The sequence below is a fragment of the Caretta caretta genome, chromosome 13 (assembly GCF_965140235.1).
Source record: "Caretta caretta isolate rCarCar2 chromosome 13, rCarCar1.hap1, whole genome shotgun sequence".
In the NCBI taxonomy this organism is placed as follows: domain Eukaryota; kingdom Metazoa; phylum Chordata; order Testudines; family Cheloniidae; genus Caretta; species Caretta caretta.
In genome coordinates, this window is record NC_134218.1 from 3717909 (window position 1) to 3736363 (window position 18455).

At 50.2% G+C, this 18455-nt stretch overlaps 1 long non-coding RNA gene across 1 annotated transcript in view; it reads right to left on the reverse strand.

Moving 5' to 3' along the window:
- The window catches only part of LOC125622136 (uncharacterized), a 57963-nt gene that overhangs the window by 14212 nt on the left and 25296 nt on the right, over positions 1–18455 (reverse strand). The window lies entirely within an intron of this gene.

Below are 18455 nucleotides of genomic sequence, written 5' to 3' on the forward strand. Positions count from 1 at the left end.
CAGAAGCTCTTCAGCAGCTTTCCTGACCCACAGCTCCTTCTCAGAGGGGTTTGGGAGCTCCAGCCCTGCTTTCCTCCGAGTGCCAGCCTGCACCGGGCTTGGATCCCCCCTTTTGAGGGGCTGCCCCTCTCCAGGCTTGACAAGCCACAGCGGTGGCTGGTGTGGGCCCAGAGGAGCTCTTTAACCCCATCCTGGCAGGGGAGGGGGCCGGGAGAACCCATCCTACCACAGGGCAACTTGGTCACCGTCTGTACTTACCTACAAGGGGAACTCATCGATAAGCAAGGGCACTTCAATCTAGCAGATAAAGTATAACACAACCCAACGGCTCGAAGTGGAAGCTAGACAAATTCAGACTAATACATTTTAACAGGGACATTTTAACATTTTAACCACTGGGACAATTTACCAAGGGCCGTGGTGGATTCTCCGTCACTGGCAATTTTAAAATCAAGACCGGATGGGTTTTTTTCTAACAGATCTGCTCTGATTCAAGCAGGAATTAATGCAGGGAAGTCCTGTGGCCTGTGTTACACAGGTCAGACTAGATGACCACAATCAAACCTTCTAGCCTTATGACCTAGGAATCATAGGCCTGGTCTACACCTAAAAATTCGATTGACCCAGCCCCATCACTCAGGGCTGTGAAAAATGTCACGCCTGGTGTGACGTAGTTAGGTCACCCTAAGCCCCACTGTAGACGCAGCTTCATCTTCTGTCGGCCTAGCTCCCCCACTCGGCAAGGTGGATTATATACATCGACGGAAAGACCCCTCCCATCACGGTAGGGAGCGTCTACACTACGGTGCTGTAGACACTGCCCTACCGAGAGGCTAGACAGCCAGCATGACTAAAGGAACTCTGCACCAGGGGACGGACCTTTTGAAGATGATGAAGGGGGCTGCTAAATTGTGCAGGACCTTCCATTTCAGGGGATCAGCCCCCCCAGTTTGAAGGTTTCCTGGCACCTGTGGGAGCCCGCGGTGTTTTCGGCACTTTGGAGAGGAGGGTTGAAATAGTCACTGGAGGGAAATGATTCCATAATGAAGGGCTGGATGGGGCCTTGCTGGTGCAGCCCCTAGCGAGGGATGGCATGAAGCTGCACTGCCCGGCCAGGAGCAGTGGGAGGCATTCTGCCTCATGGGGCCAGATCCTGAGCTGGTATAAATCAGGGTAGCGCCACTGGCTGCAGTGAAGGCCCAGAGCAGTTTGCAGACGCTCAGCGGCTGCGTCCCGGCTGCCTTCTTTGCAGGGTGCAGCGAAGTCCCGCATGCCCAGACAGCTCCATTGGTTCATGCACAGATGGGGCAGAGTCTTGGCATTGTCTGCACCAGGGGAACAAGGAGGGAGTAACCCCTGCACACGCCAGGGCTGTAATTTTCCCTACACTTACATAAGCCAGGGAAGGGGGTGGGGATAAGGGTCCTTCCGCCGCCCACCCCTTCCACGCCCCCATCTAAGGGCTAGGCACCATCTGGCCCTGCATGATTCATTTTCATAGCGAACAGCAGATTTGGATGAAGGATACGATTTGAAACAGACACAGATTCATTAGGCCTGATGCTCTTCTCACTTACCCCAGGGAAACCCTCACCCCCTTGGCTTCAGTGGAATCGCTCCTGATTCACCTCGGCGTAGATGACATGAGCGTCAGGCCCTGTGAGCTAGGGCTGCGGGTGGTGCTAGATTGTGTTCTCATCACAGAAGGGATTGGATATGATTCCAGTGTACCCCCGAGCGGCCTGCTCTGCTCATTAGCGTCAGGAGTAAGAATGGCCTGAGAGTTTCTCTGCATGCAAATGAGGGGCAGGAAATGATAGGGGGAGTTTACATGCATAGTGTCTGAACAGGTATCCAAAGAGGATCACCCGGCACCAAACAAGCATCTTCTGTAGCACAGAGATTAGACTAGTAATAAATGCGGATCTGAACCCTACAGGACCTCTGCACAAGACAGAGCTGAGCTCCTTTTTCTTTCTGGCTGTGTATAAACGAGGCGGAATCCGGCGCAGTGCTCAGGGAACATGCCAGCGGCATTTGTAACCCTCGGTGCGTCTGAATTTTGTATCCATTTCCAGAAAGACTGTTTAAAACAAATACTAAAATCCCAAGCCCCAGCCGGCATCCAGGGTTTGCAGACGACTGCTGTGAGAGCACATAGACGGAGCGAGGACTCGAGATAAGTAGATCGTGTTAAGCCAGGTTCTTTCCTTGGCCTCACTCACAGACCGTCCCTTTCCATTCAATACTCGGAAACGCTAATGCCCTTTCACAGCCCAGCAAAAAGACTGTATCAAATTCAGCCTCCTTCTGGTTCCTGGCTAATAAGGGGCAAAATAAACTCTCCATCCCCAATAGCAAATAGAGACTTAATTAATATAAGAGCTCCCTCTGGTGGTTAACAGGGAAAGTGCTTTCCGTACCCTGGCTGTCTGCCTCTTTTTATGGCGCTTTTGCTACTTAATTGTATTAGAACTGTCCTCGTGTAACTTGGCCTCTCAAGCTGCCTTTCCAGCCTGTAGCTCTTAATCACGTCCAAAGCCTTCTGGAGCATTCAGCTTGTGTAATATCATGCGTTTAATAAAGCGTCTTCCTCCCAGAGAATCCCAACGCGCTTTGCAAACAGCAGGCCAAATCCCGAGCGGTGCGGGGCCTTTGCAGCTCCCAGGAACGTCGACGGTAGTTTTGAGAGCTCAGCACCCCTCCAGATTGGGCCTGCTGTCAATGAGCATCATGTAAGGGAGCATCTGCTTAGCAGAGCACTGTGCATCACCCCCCAGCAGCATGGGGCATTCGTACGCTACGGGGTCAGGCTCTCAGAGGCTACAGGGATCGCGCAGGAAGGAGAGACATAGGGGGAGGAGGTTGTTGCTTTACCTTGCAAAAGTAAATTTCCTGATTCACAACTTCATCTGACTTTTTTTAAAGCAACCAACCATATTGATTAGCCTCTCCCTTGTTCACCATCCAACCCCCTGGGAACAAGCTGATGGCTTTGCACTGCCCCCAGCTCCTGGAGCCATGCAGATAGGAGGGGCAAGTGCTCATGGTGTCTGTAACACTACAGCCGTCCACACAACGCATATACACTCTGCGTGGGGCTGGGAGCTGGCCATGCCCCCAAGGTGGCACAGTCTAGCCCCTGGAGCCTTGGTGCTAATTCATTGCTGATGATCTTAGCAAAGGTACCCAGGTTTCCATGGCTCCCACAGGGCCTCACGCACCACCCTGAGTGCCCTACTGCCCCCCATACTAGCTACCAAAACTCCCAACTTCCCCCTGACAGCTCCTACAATGCAGGAAGGCCCCATCAATACAACCACCTGTGGCACTTAGAACATCCAGGTTTAGTGTCAAATAAATTGAATTGAATCACTGACACTCTGTATTCGGGGGAACACCCTGCACCCCATGTTCATCCTTATAATATGATTGTGTGGTATCCAATGCAAAGTTTGTCATGTCCGGTGTCTTTGGAAGGCTCTGAGCATTGTTGTTATAGTAATGTTATAGGTTGTAATTTCATGTATATAGTTATGAGGCTGAAAATGTGTCCTCATCGAGTAAAACAAGCCCAGGCAAAACTCTCCAGGAGCAGAGGGGCAGTTCACACCTCATCAGGGCATGAATGAGACAAACTCAGCCCAGCCTCACAGGAACAAGGGACTCTGGCCTAGGCAGCAACAAAGGATCTGTTGGACTCTTGAGTGAGTCACCCTCCTTCCCTTTGTCAGTTTGGGACTACGATGAGGTAATGCTCACCTGACCCTGAAGTGTGGGGGCTAAGCCAAGAGGGAAGAAAGAACATGATAAAAGGGAGAGACGTTTTCCATGCTCTTCCTCTCTCTTCCACCTCCATCTACAAGTGATGGAAGTCCTGATCAAAGGAGAGAGCCTGGCTGAAGGGCAACCAGCCAGCCTGTGGTGAGAAGCATCTAAGTTTGTAAGGACACTGAAAGTGTTGAAATCAGCTTAGAATGTGTTTTGCTTTTATTTCATTTGACCAAATCTGACTTGTTGTGCTTTGACTTATAATCACTTAAAATCTATCTTTATAGTTAATACATTTGTTTGTTTATTCTACCTGAAGCAGTGTGTTTGGTTTGAAGCATGTCAGAGACTCCCCTTGGGATAACAAGCCTGGTCCATATCAATTTCTTTGTTAAACTGATGAACTCATATAAGCTTGCAGCTTCCAGTGGGCATAATTGGACACTGCAAGATGGAGGCTCCTCGGGTTGTGTCTGGGACCAGAGATATTGATTAGTGTCCTTCAGTTGCACAATCCAAGCAGCAGTTGGCCGCAAGTGCTCACTCACGTCGCTGGGAGCAGCTTACATGCCAGAGGCCGTGTGTGAACAGCCCGGGAGTGGGGGTTCTCACAGCAGAGCAGGGTAAAGCTGGTTCCCAGAGTCGAGGATCGGAGTGACCTTACAGATAATATCAGGGGAACGTCACAATCACTTGTAAATTGACAGCTATATAATGGAGTCAGATTCAATACAACCTTTACCCTAAGCAATAGTGCAATGGCTGGGCCGGGACATTGTGATCATTGGGCCTACAAATTTACCCTAATTGCCGGCTCAGCTATAAAAAGTGAGTGAAAGGTCACAAAAACATCACTATAATGGTAACCTATGATAGCAAATGTTGATGGGAAAAGGCACAAAAGCAAGACAGACAGACTGACCTAGTCCAAGCAAAGAGACCGTTGGATATAACTCAAGGACATTGTTAAGATCATGCCTGGTGAGCAAGAAAAGTGTGGGAATGGAAATCTGTGAACCAAAATTGTTGTGGCAAAAACTAGGCCTAATCTGTGGCCAAAATAATGAGAGGACGGGCTGTTCTGCCCATCGCTCCCCTTCGGGGGTCCTTGAACCAAGAGGCTTTTTTTTGGGGGGGTGGATGGATTGGTACATTGGCTGACTGAAAGATACAAGAAGGGGAAGGAGCGAGCTTCACCCTAATGGCTGACACCCCCACCATCTCCTGGGAGACCGGGACCCTTCGTCATCCTAATCCTAAAGACATCCTGACCAGACCGGGCCAGAGAGAGGGACCCAGATGACACCACCACTTCCACCAGCTCCAGGCAAACAGCACCTGGGATGTAAAACTTTGTCATGCCCACCCCGTGTGTCCTTTTCCTTCCTCACCTTATTTCTTCTCTTTCCTACTGCTATTGATGGACCCCCAGTGGAAGTACAGGACTCTCATGCTGGCCCCTCCCCTTTCCCAATTTTTTTAACCTACCTGCATCTCTACGCTCCCCTGGCTCTGAACACACCTGCCCTTGGCAGTTTTACCTAGCACCTTCCAAAGACAATAACCTCCGCTGTTTAAAGACACACAATCCCTGTTGGTGGCAGATGTTACTGTATGAGGCTGACTTGACTTTCACCGGGTCCTGCTGCATCGGTGTCTGGATGCACAACTCTCCTCTGGGTCAGGCCCTGCCTCAGTTGGGAGCTGGGTCCTTTCCTTACTTTCCTGCATCCATCCTTCAGGAGCACAGCTCAGCCGCACAGCGTTTTCCTGAGATCCGGTTGTTCTTTGACCAGGAGAAGTCCTGCAGGAAGCTCCCAGGCTTTACGTGGCAGCAGGTCACTGGAGTTCCTTGTCTGGCTCGCCCAGCTTTGTTCTTTTGCATTGTATTTTTTTCATACCACTTCCCGTATTGATTCTTGGAAAATTCACTCTTTTAAAAAAAGTAATAAATCAGGGGGCACCGTGTTGTGCTGGCGAGCTTCTCGCTTCGGTGTCATTTCATTCACGTGGTTTAGTTTCCCCAGATGAAGACCCTTAATACAGTTATATTGAAAGGCTCCTCTTGGAAAATAACGAGAGCTCTGTTGACGACAGCCCTAAAAGCCCCTTTGCTGGTTATCTTGCTCTGCCCAGGTTATAGCTCACTGCTCTGGACAGGTTCCTCTGCACAGTGGAATCAATGCTCTTCTCCGACCCACGCCGCAGCCCACACTGTACTGTCTCTGCCCCTCCCTGCGTCACCGGGCATTGCTTTGAATTTCTCTCCCTTTACAGAGCCTGCCTTACTCCCTGGCTGTCAGAGCGGTTGGGGTGTCCTACGCAGTGCATTGGATCGGTGAGCTCCAGTATGTGTCAGGCCTCAGAACTCACGGCACTTTGAAATGCCCCCTAGAATTCAAAGGGAGATGAAGCTAATTCGTGTATCAGAAGGACATTTTCTACCTTTTTTCTTTAGCTTTTATTACTGGCCCCTTAAGGGAATATTTTCCAGACGTTGAAAATCTCAGTGTTGGGCATCTCCTCTGGAGCTGGGGATCCCAACAGCTTGGAAATTGGGACCTCCCCTTCCCCCCCTCCCACAACTTGCTGCTGTCGATGCATTCAGGATATTGCAGGTTTGAATTTGATTCCAGTCTGCTGGTGCTTGTCTGTTCTGCAGACGAATACAGCATGCATCCGATGAAGCGAGCTGTAGCTCACGAAAGCTGATGCTCAAATAAATTGGTTAGTCTCTAAGCTGCCACAAGTCCTCCTGTTCTTTTTGCGGAGACAGACTAACATGGCTACTACTCTGAAAACATCAGTACAGTTGTTCCCCTAGCGGCAGCCATATGCACATCTGGGAGGTCAGGAGGAAAATCCTGATTAAAAAGGGTGTCTCTTCCCTGTTATAAAATGGGGTGAAGGAAGGGAGCAAGCCATCTGATGCCTGTGCAACACCCAATCTGACACACCCGCTGCAGCACCCCAATGCAATCTGATACCTGTGCAGCAGGCAGACACGCACAATCTGACACACAACATCCAGACACACACACGCACTCCAGTACTCTGCAGGCACCTCTCCAGCTATAATTCGACAGAGATCACTTAAAAGTCCAACCGCACATGCTTTGTACAGAGCTGAAAACCCTTTGTGCCAAGCACTACGCTCTATAATCTTGGAGGTTTCTGGTTGATGCCAGCTTCCAGATTCCTTTCTCTGAAATGAGGAAGTGAAAGGAGACAGCAAGAGACACGTATCCATACAACAGGCTTAATCATGGCTCCCGGTGACCCGTCGAGCGCGTTTCTATTAAAAGCAACGGTTATTAGGCAGTGAGGAGGAGAGGCCATTTGTGAAATCTGTTTGCATGACCACAAAGTCGTTTTGATAGTCAAGTGCCTGGGAAGGAAACACGGAGGGTGCTGGGGCTTTCAGGCTGAACGACAATGACAAGCTTTATATTCAAGATCCCAGCACAACACCTCCTTGGTGCGGAGGGTGGGGGTATTAAAGGAGTTCATAAAGTCAAGCTGCATGGAGAGGCAGTGTGGGGCGCACAGCAGCTCTCGGGCGTGTGTAACTCACTGTGAAATGAAGCACTGGGGGGAAAAAGAATCTGAGCTGCAGTAGGTCAGTGCAGGGACTGTCTCTGGTAACTGGTAAAGCAGGTTTTTACCTGTTCTAATGAGGGAGAGAAGAAATTCAACAGAGGCTGCACACGTAATATTTCAGAGGCATCGGCAAAGGCTCCCCACTGATGATCATTAGTGGCAGCTGAGGGATCAGGCGCTGAGGGTGAAGTCGCTTAAAAACGCATGCTTGGCCCTTCGCAGGACACTAGTTCACAACATCCCTGAACTCTGGCTCTTTGTTCAAAGTCTGACTCCAAATCAGGGTCTCCATTTTGCAGAAGGCCCCTGGTCTTTATAATGGGCCCAAAAGAAACCTTTACATCCAAAATATCCTGAACTTCGGAGTCATTGAAAGCCAGCTCGAGATCTGAACTCTTCTGGTACTAACCCTTTCACATCTATCGCTCCTTTCAACAGAGGATCTCAAAGCACGTTGCAAACAAACTAATTACGTCTCACAACATCCTCAGGGGTTTGTTACGTTTTACCCCATTGGACTGATACAGAAGCCAAGACAAAAGAAGTGAAGTGACTCAGGGCTTCTTGTCCACACTACAGGGTTGACAGTGGCCTCGCTATAGCACCATAGCTAGGCTGCTGTAGCCCCATAGTGTAGATGAAGACTACTGTGACTGATGGGGTTTTTCCGTCACTGCAGGAACTCCATCTTCCCAAGCAGCAGTAGCGAGGTTGACATAAGCATTCTTCCATTGACCTAGCCACGTCTATAGCAGAGGTTAGGTCAGCATAGTCAGGCTGCTTAGCAGTGTGTAATTTCTCACACCTCTGCACGCCATAGCTCTGTGGATCTAAATTTTACCTGTAAACCAGACTTCCTTTTGTAGCCCTGGACACAGAAATGGCAGATCTGGGAATAGAACCCAGGAGTGCTACACCTATGTCTCACATTCTAACCACTACTAGGCTTGGTCTAAAATTAAAAGTGATGTCGGTGAAGCTACGTCAGTCCAGGGTCTGGGAAAAAAGAAGAAGACATGCCTGGCTGACAGCTGTGCTGACAAACCCCCACAAAGTAGATTCAGCCACATCGATGGAAGAGGGTATCTGGCGACAGAGCTAACGTCATTCAGGGAGGTGGTGTTCCTACCCCAACAGAAGAACTCCCTCTGTTGGCTGTGTCTACACTAGGGAGCAGAGCTGTGCTGACGTAGGCTTCATAGGGTAGACGTTCCCCTGGACAACACTCCTTCATTTCGCTCATTTAAAAAACCTGTTCCTTGAACAGGAAACCAATAACATCTGTAGGGTCCTTTCCCTTAGAGGAGGGGCTCAACACATACTTTGTGCAAACAATTTAGAAAAGGATCTCGAAGAGGAGAAATCATACTGAGACCAAAAACAACTTGGAGTCCTTCTGGTAGAACAGTAGGAGAACATTTCAATCTCCCTGGACACTCAACAACAGACTTAAAAGTGGCTTCAACAAAAAAACTTCGAAAACAGACTCCAACGAGAAACTGCAGAACTGGAATTCATTTGCAAACTGGACACCATCAAATTAGGCCCGAATAAAGACTGGGAGTGGCTGGGTCACTACAAAAAGTAATTTCCCCTCTGCTGATACTCACCTCCTTCTTGTCAACTGTTGAGAATAGGCCACTTCCACCTTAATTGAATTGGCTCATTAGCACTGACCCCCCATTTGGTAAGGCTACTCCCATCTTTTCATGTGCTGTAATATATATACCTGCCTATTGTATTTTTCACTCCATGCATCTGATGAAGTGGGGTTTAGCCCACAAAAGCTTATGCCCAAATAAATTTGTTAGTCTCTAAGGTGCCACAAGGACTCCTCCTTGTTTTTGCTGATACAGCTACCAATCTGAAACCTGTCACCATACTGAGACCGAAACCAGAGAGAGAGAGTGTCATAAATATAAAGGGAAGGGTAAACCCCTTTGAAATCCCTCCTGGCCAGGGGAAAGCTCCTCTCACCTGTAAAGGGTTAAGAAGCTAAAGGTAACCTCGCTGGCACCTGACCAAAATGACCAATGAGGAGACAAGATACTTTCAAAAGCTGGGAGGAGGGAGAGAAACAAAGGGTCTGTGTGTCTGTCTATATACTGGTTTCTGCCGGGGATAGACCAGGAATGGAGTCTTAGAACTTTTAGTAAGTAATCTAGCTAGGTATGTGTTAGATTATGATTTCTTTAAATGGCTGAGAAAAGAACTGTGCTGAATAGAATACCTATTTCTGTCTGTGTATCTTTTTTGTAACTTAAGGTTTTGCCTAGAGGGGTTCTCTATGTTTTTGAATCTAATTACCCTGTAAGATATCTACCATCCTGATTTTACAGGGGGGATTTCTTTATTTCTATTTACTTCTATTTTTATTAAAAGTCTTCTTGTAAGAAAACTGAATGCTTTTTCATTGTTCTCAGATCCAAGGGTTTGGGTCTGTGGTCACCTATGCAAATTGGTGAGGCTTTTTATCCAACATTTCCCAGGAAAGTGGGGGGTGCAAGTGTTGGGAGGATTGTTCATTGTTCTTAAGATCCAAGGGTCTCAGTCTGTAGTCACCTAGGCAAATTGGTGAGGCTTTTTACCAAACCTTGTCCAGGAAGTGGGGTGCAAGGTTTTGGGAAGTATTTTGGGGGGAAAGACGCGTCCAAACAGCACTTCCCCAGTAACCAGTATTAGTTTGGTGGTGGTAGCGGCCAATCCAAGGACAACGGGTGGAATATTTTGTACCTTGGGGAAGTTTTGACCTAAGCTGGTAAAGATAAGCTTAGGAGGTTTTTCATGCAGGTCCCCACATCTGTACGCTAGAGTTCAGAGTGGGGGAGAAACCTTGACAGAGAGAGAGAGGGTAGAGGGGATAAGGGGAAATGAAACCAGGCTCAATGTTTTGCAGGGCTTTTGCATTCCTGGCTGGGCCAGGAAAGGGAAACTCCAGTTTGATGTAAACAAACACTAAGCAGCAGGAGAGGAGGCTGCCCTGAGTGGTGCACCTGGGAACTGAACAGTTCTGCGGCTTATTGACTAGGAGAGGGATTTGATGGTTATTGTGGGAAAATCCTTTAAGCCAACCGCCTAGTGTGTGGCTGGCAGTGAAAACACAAAACAAGCTCCTGGCATGTATCAGCGCAAGGTAAGAATACAAATCAAGGGTGGTATATTGTTACTTTGCAAGGCACCGGTTAGTCCTGTGGCTACTTCAAGCTGGGGGAGGGTCTGTGGCAGGGAGAGCACCTCCCATTCCTTACGGGTCTCATTAGCCTGCCTGGGCTTAGCAGGCTGGAAAGAATCAGGCAACGAAGAACAAGTCAGTAAAGAGAGAGACTCTGCAGTGCTCAGGGTTGTCCTGGAGGGAGGCAATGAAGGCCCATTGCGGGGAGAGGGACTAGCTCTTCTCTGCCAGGCCAAGATGAGTCCAGGGTTTATCTAGCAGGAAAAGGCTAGGGAGGTTTTCAGCAGTGGCCACTGATTTCAGGTACCGCAGTTTGTGGTGCCCAGCGTGAGACACTTCCGACCCCCTTGCCTGCAGAGAGGCTGACCTCCCACTGTTCCAGCTGGAGCCAGTCAGAGCTGGGAGAGCTCAGATCCCCTGAGGACTGTCTCACTTTGGGCACCAAGAAACGGAGGTTCTGAAACTGTGGCTACCGGGCTGCAGTGGGAGCTCTGGGCCCTCAGCACCACAGACAGCCAGGGCCTGGGAGTCCCGAGCTGGGCCCTGAAAGCAGCCAAAATTAGAGGTGACAGTGAGTCCATGGAGAACTGGTGAGGTGCACAACTCAAACTGCAGAGGTATTTAAGTCCCCAGGGGCAAACAGTGGAGACCCTAGGACATTCAGGGGACGAATGGGAACCTGCCTGGACTATCTCATGAAGGGAATAGCAAAGACGCAGAATGAGCTGCTGGGTCTGACGAAATATAAATGAGCTCATGAGCGAGAGAGACCTGATTATGGAGAGCCGGGACTGACAGAGCCGGGATGTGGGGCAGACTGGCTGGACCTAGGTGACAGTTCTTGGTCAGCATTTCTTTGTGTGGTGGAGCTGATAGCTTCATTTTCCTATCACTGTCCAGGCAGGCAGCTAAAATATCTGGAGAGTGATCACCATGGTTTCGCCCAGGTTTTGCTCATTAGTATGGACTTATTTTGCATGAAGGAGAGCAGCAAAGAAAGAACAGCTGTGTCCCCGTGGCAGAGAGCCCGGCGAGTGCCAATCGGCTCTCTCCAATGTGGCAGCACCCTCAGCAAACGGGCAAGATCCCTCTGTACATTTACAGTTACAAGATTCTGAGGAATCATGTGCACAATTACATACAGTAGCTGCCAGATAACACAGTGATGGGCAGAGTAGGAGAACCTGAATAGAGTAAAACAGAGTAGGCCTACAGGGCATCATGTATACAGTGCTGTTTATCAGAGATGGGTTAGGAAGATGGCATCTGGTTCCAGATCAGATCTAAGGTAGGGTTCTGGTCCAAAGCCCAGCCACAGAGCAGGGCTGAGTTTGACAGTGATGCAATTTCACAAGCTGGCTTTTTTTAATCCCAACCATCTTGATCGACATCCAGAAATCAGACCCCATCTGGATTTGCATCTGGCCCCAAAGCACTATATCTGGGACACCGTTCTTTGGGTCTAAGCACAGGTGTAATGCAGTCCCGGGAGCAGCGAGGACTGGGGCTCTGTTGAACTCACTGTGTTACAATGGCAGGGATAACGAGGACATAGTAGTCATTGATCTAGGACTGCAAAGCGGGCCTCAGAATTGCAGAGGCCCTGACCTGCGTGCTGGGAGAGAAGTTTCTCATTCAGGTGACAGCCTGTAACAGGGCTTTTCCATCTCCATGATTTGTGACCTGGAGAAATAGGCTGGTGGAAGCCTGTGTACTCCAGCTCTTTATTCATCCCAACACAATAGAGGAGCCAGGAAAGAAAAGAAAAGCCCAGACAGGCTTTGGAAGGAGGCTGTTCTCATAGTTATGCAACAGTAAGACTCTGTGCAAAGCCCTGAAGTCCGGAGAGGGAAGGAAAATAGAAATAGCCCTGGAAGCGAGAAGTGGCCAGGCCCCAGATACTCCGGGGGGTTGGGCAGAGTCTGCTTCCAGGCCCTCCGCTGCTTTCCTGACAAAGACAAGCTAAGGATCAATCAACTGGCCTTGGACAAAGAGAAACCAGTTAGTCTCTAGATGCTATAAATTGGACTTCCTGGCAGAAAACGGGGACCAACTGGTCAGAAGCAAACAGAACAGCTCCTGCTGCTGCGAACAAACCCCTTTTTGTATTCTGGTACAAAAGATGGTACGTCCTGACAAGATGGGACCCTGTGCCTTTCAAAACCAGCACGGAAAGCTCGGGCTGGTTTCTCGCCAGACAGATAAATGCTGTGATTGAAGACCAGCCCTGCCCGGGTGACACTAATTCCATGCAATGCACCCAGCTGAACCCAGGAGACAAACGGGAGGTGGGAAACAGCTTCTGAGGTACCCAAGGAAAGGCAGTTGGCTACCCAAGCTAGTTACAAAAGTGCCAGGTTATTATCTGTGCCTAGCACAGATGAAAGCCACCAAGGAAAGAACACAGCTTGCAAACAGCCAAGGGAAGCACACCCAGCTGAAAGAAAGCTTGCAATAATGCCAAGTAATTAGTCAGAGAACATGATTCAGAAAAGAGGACAATCCAGGGGATGAGAGCAGATCAGGGAATGATTTAATTAATAAGGGGAGGAAGTGCGGTCTCAATTAGTGCACAGCAGCAGGCGTCAGGGCGGCTGGGTTTCATTCCCAGCGATGCCACTGAATCTGTGTGTGACCTTGGGCAGGTCACGTAAATGCTCTGTGCCTTAGTTTTCTCATCTATGAAATGGGGATAATACAACCTGCCTGCCTCGCAGAGCTGATGTGAGGCTAGATGAATGAATGCTTGTAAAGCACTTTGGCCCAGATCCTCAAAGGTACTGAGGCTCCGAGCCTCCATAGATATGTTAATATGGAGAGGGTTAAGGGGTTAAGGATGGATCTGCAAAGCTTTGGCACCTCTAACACTGTTACAAAGAGTATCGCGCCGTCCAGCCTGGCAAAGATCAGAGGCAAGCGAGTGAGAATCCCACCGTATGGAACCAGTTACCCCAGGAAGGGACACTGCTGAAGTCACCATAGCAATTAAGAAAACTCCAGATGTTAGGGAATCATAGAATATCAGAGTTGGAAGGGACCTCTGGAGGTCATCTAGTCCAACCCCCTGCCCAGAGCAGGACCAATCCCAACTAAATCATCCCAGCCAGGGCTTTGTCAAGCCTGACCTTAAAAACTTCTAAGGAAGGGGATTCCACCACCTCCCTAGGTAATGCATTCCAGTGTTTCACCACCCTCCTAGTGAAAAAGTTTTTCCTAATATCCAACCTAAATCTCCCCCACTGCAACTTGAGACCATTACTCCTTGTCCTGTCATCTGCTATCAGTGAGAATAGTCTAGATCCATCCTCTTTGGACCCACCTTTCAGGTAGTTAAAAGCAGCTATCAAATCCCCCCTCATTCTTCTCTTCCGTAGACTAAACGATCCCAGTTCCCTCAGCCTCTCCTCATAACTCATGTGTTCCAGACCCCTAATCATTTTTGTTGCCCTGCGCTGGACTCTCTCCAATTTCTCCACATCCTTCTTGTTGTGTGGCCCAAAACTGGACACAGTACTCCAGATGAGGCCTCACCAATGTGGAATAGAGGGGAACGATCACGTCCCTCGATCTGCTGGAAATGCCCCTACTTATACATCCCAAAATGCCATTGGCCTTCTTGGCAACAAGGGCACACTCTTGACTCATATCCAGCTTCTCATCCACTGTCACCCCTAGGTCCTTCTCTGCAGAACTGTTGCCGAGCCATTCGGTCCCTAGTCTATAGCGGTGCATTGGATTCTTCCATCCTAAGTGCAGGACTCTGCCCTTGTCCTTGTTGAACCTCATCAGATTTCTTTTGGCCCAATCCTCCAATTTGTCTAGGGCCCTCTGTATCCTATCCCTACCCTCCAGCGTATCTACCTCTCCTCCCAGTTTAGTGTCATCCGCAAACTTGCTGAGGGTGCAATCCACACCATCCTCCAGATCATTTATGAAGATATGGAACAAAACCGGCCCCAGGACCGACTCTTGGGGCACTCCGCTAGATACCGGCTGCCAACTAGACATGGAGCCATTGATCACTACCCATTGAGCCCGACAATCTAGCCAACTTCCCTAGAGACCTGGAAAACAGACTCGGGTTGGTAAAAATTGGCAAAGAAGAGATGGCCGGGAGAAATAGCTTGTGCTGGAGCCCTGGGTGAGCTCCAAGAACAGCAGCGCTCAGCTGCCGGGATTGATTCCTCCTGCCCCGTGACATGATGTGTTTGGGGTTCACAGCACTTCACAGACAGGAGAGTCTCTGGCTCGGATGGATGAACAGACGGCGTCACTGGACTGCTCCAGGGAAAGGCAGCTCAGAGGGAGGCAGTTTCATGTCTCAGGAGCTCTTTGAAATCTTGCGGGCTGCAGTTAATGCTGGTACCTTACAGCACATTGATGTGTATCCCCCCTCCAGAGAATGTCCTGGACTATTTTCATTCAGCTGTACAGAGGTGTCCCCCTGCCCCTCGCCCCTTTCCTTTGTTCTGCATCTCAGAGACCCTCCTTCGGGCTGAGAGGGGCCTTTTGGAGCCCACCAAGGCTGCTCCGATTTGCCCCAGGCCAATACACCGTTGCCACCACATGGCCGGGGTGCTGCTTCTGCAGCCGTCCAGGGCCAGGCGACACAGAAGGCCAAACAGGCCCAAGACACAGAAACAACACCCCTGCCCACTTCACACCTGCAGCTTCCTTCGAGTCTGCCAGCTGGGAGGGCCAAGACACTGGAACAAGTAGGTTTGCCCATTCAGTGTGTGTGCAGCCTGCAGATGAGACTCCTGCTGAGGCTTCAACCAGGACTCCTGTGGTCCCTAGGCAGCCGTGCAGCTCGGTGAACTAAAACGGAAGTTCCCTCTGACCTCCACCACAGGAGCCGAGCTGAGCTTGTCTCAGCTGGGAGGCTGCTCCTTGCATGTACCTCCCCACTTCTCTGTTTTCACTCCCAGGCCGGCCCAGCTTTGGTCTCCTCGTCCAGTGCTGACGGAGCATCCCCTTTCGTCTCCTGTACTGGATCTTTCTCTCTCAGCAAAGCGGCTCCCGTGAAAGGCGCCGTCTGAATAAAAATTGTGTTATCCTGCATCTGAGAACCATGGTCGGGCTCGAGACACCAGCCGCTCGCAGAGCGCTGGAGAGGAACGGCTAGAGCATCATCTGAGCCCAGGCCCATCAGCTGTCACCCCAGTGCACTGCCAGCCTCACCGCAGACCAAGGACAAGCTGCAAAGGTACACTACCGTCACCAGCCCCAGGGCTGTGTGAAAGCTCCAAGGAAACCACTGCCAATGCCAACCCTTACCCTAACCCTAACCATGGGGTCACGCCGGCCTCCACTGACGTCAATGGCAAAGTTCCCACCTTCTTTAATGGGAGCAGGATGGATTCTGACCCAGTGCTGGGGGGGCAGGATTCAGTGCAGTCTAATCTCCCACCATGACAGAGCTCTTGTCTGAATTACTGTGCTCAGCTACTATGGTGGTGGGGACTAGATAGATACTGAGGACTTAGCCATGGTATACTAGTATTTAGATGACATTGCAGGAGATAATCACTAGCTCGAGAGCTGAATAAGCCCAGCTGGCCGCCTACAGTAGCTGAATGGCGCTGCCTCTCTCCTTTCGCAGAAAGATGGCACCAGCTGGGCGAGCCGCTCTCCAAACGCACAGGAATGTCTCCAAAGCCCCCTGCGGCCTCTGCTGCAGGACAGTCTTCAGCATTTGATGCCACTGCTGCGTCGCTTTGTGCCCACACCACCTAGTTGCAGGCCGGATCTGTAGGCTGCGAGAGTTGAGTTTCTTTCCCCCCTATAATCCCCCCCACTAAAGAGAGCAAATATACCTTAGTCTCCCTTTTATTTGCTTGGGAAGCACACGTGAAGGCAGAAAGCAAGTTCACACCAGCAGGCAGAAAATGGACTCAGCTGATCAAATATGCAGGTTACAATGGAAATACTTTCTCCTTATTGCTACCCCAGGCAGCCAGGAACAGCCAAGATGCATGGAGCCCCATCCTGCCTTTGCTGTGTTCTGCTGTAGAGGTCAACAGGGTTCGGGGCTAGCCGCGCTGTACCCAGGGTCCCTGACATGTCTGTGTTTGCAGGGTGGGAACAGGGGGAACAGGTTGCTTTGCTCAGTTGGCTCTGTCACACATGGGTGACCTGACCCTGCTCAAAGCCCAGCGTCGACGGAAAGGAGTCCATCCACAGCCTGCCCCAGGAAAGCCAGCGCAGCCTGGAAACAAGGGCTTGTGCTGGCCTCCGCTCCAGGAGACAAGTCTGGGAACACTGCTTGGCTTTTATACTTTGGCTCAAGCATTTGCGCCAGATCCTTGTCCCTGGGAAGGCTGCTCCACACTTTCTTTTGGAGGAAAGCAGCATTGGAGCTGGTGTAGCTGGTTCTGGGAGCATTCTGACTTACAGGATTCCCTAGGGGGCATAGGGGCTGCTGTGCTGGCCAAGGGAGCGTGTGTTGGGAAAGGAAGTGTGGCACCAGTGCTTGCAAGGCTCTAACTATATCTGGATGCAGAACAGCCCCTTGGGGACCACTGCAGCCAGGCTCAGTTTAGAGCAGCCCCCAGGCTGCTCTATCCTGTGTCAGGAGCACAACTGGCCCAGGCTGACTCCAGGATCAGGTGGGGAGAACAGAAAGGTAGCTTTGGGCCCCTGGATCAGTCGCAGGCTATCTCACACCAATGCAGAAAGGTTTTTGCATGTCTGTGTGCCACGCGGGCTGTCACTTTCTCCTCCTCACAGATGTATTTCCAGAGTGTGGGGCGTACAGAGCCTTCCTGGGACTGAACTATTCCAAACCACAGGCCAAATTCACTCTTACAGCATAAAGGGCAGACATTTCAACAGCGCTCTGCATGCTGCCAGGTCAGCAGCGCTGCTGACCTTTGATATTTGCGGACAGGCTGTGTGCGCACATTCAGCTGGGAGGGTTGTGTTCCCAGACCTGTACTTCTCGCTTTTCTTTAAGAGGAGCATGAAGAGCTTGTGAAAGGTTTGAGCCTCCAATGCCAGGAGTCTGAGCTGTTCCATGCAAGCACTGAACAGGCAGAGGAGAGGACTGCACCAGTGTAAGCTCCCCCATGCTGCCCTGCTGCCACGGACCCAAAGAGGCCCACCAACCCACACTGATCATAGTGCCAGGCACGGCACGGCCGGCAACGGTTCGTTATTCGTGGTGTAATAGAGAGATGATGCCCAGTTAGGAACCCTCGTCCATGCTCCATTCGCAAACCTTGCATCAAGCATGCATAACCCTGGCACTTTTGCTGCTCTGGATCCTGGGGGGGGGGAAAGGGCAGTTCAGTCCACACGGGCCATTCAATCCTTGGCCTCTCCTCTGAGCCTGCCAGCGAGGAGCCAGTTGTGAGGGTGCTTATTTTGTAAAGTGGGTACATCCAGGAGGAAGTGGACTGAGGCCCCCCAAAGGCCTTACGCACGCCGCCAGCCAGCTGTCACATGGTGACCCATGGTCCTTATAGAATATTGGAATCATACTTTGCCTCCTCTGAGATACTCAGATCATCTATTGTACAATGCCACCGTCTTGCAAAAATGGACGTAACTTTTGAACCCCTTTGCACCCTGTGGCACGACTCATACACGCACAGTTCTATTTTCATTCCCCTGCTTTCGAAAGTAGCAAGAGGTACATGCCACCGCGTGCGTGTTTCCATGGGGTGGAAAATGAAGCTGTGTCTAAAAGGCCATTAGTCTTCTTCCTCAGGAATGTGTTTTTCTCAGCAAGCTCAGGGGAGGCAGTCGAAACTCAAAGGACAAACCAGCAATGAATCTCGGATGTTTACTTATTAAGACAGCATTTCCATGATGAAGAATGAGCTAAGTGAAAGTAAAAGGGTCACACATTTTATGGTGTTATTGATCTCTTCCATATGCCAGTTATTAAATCTCCTTTTGTGGCTTATTG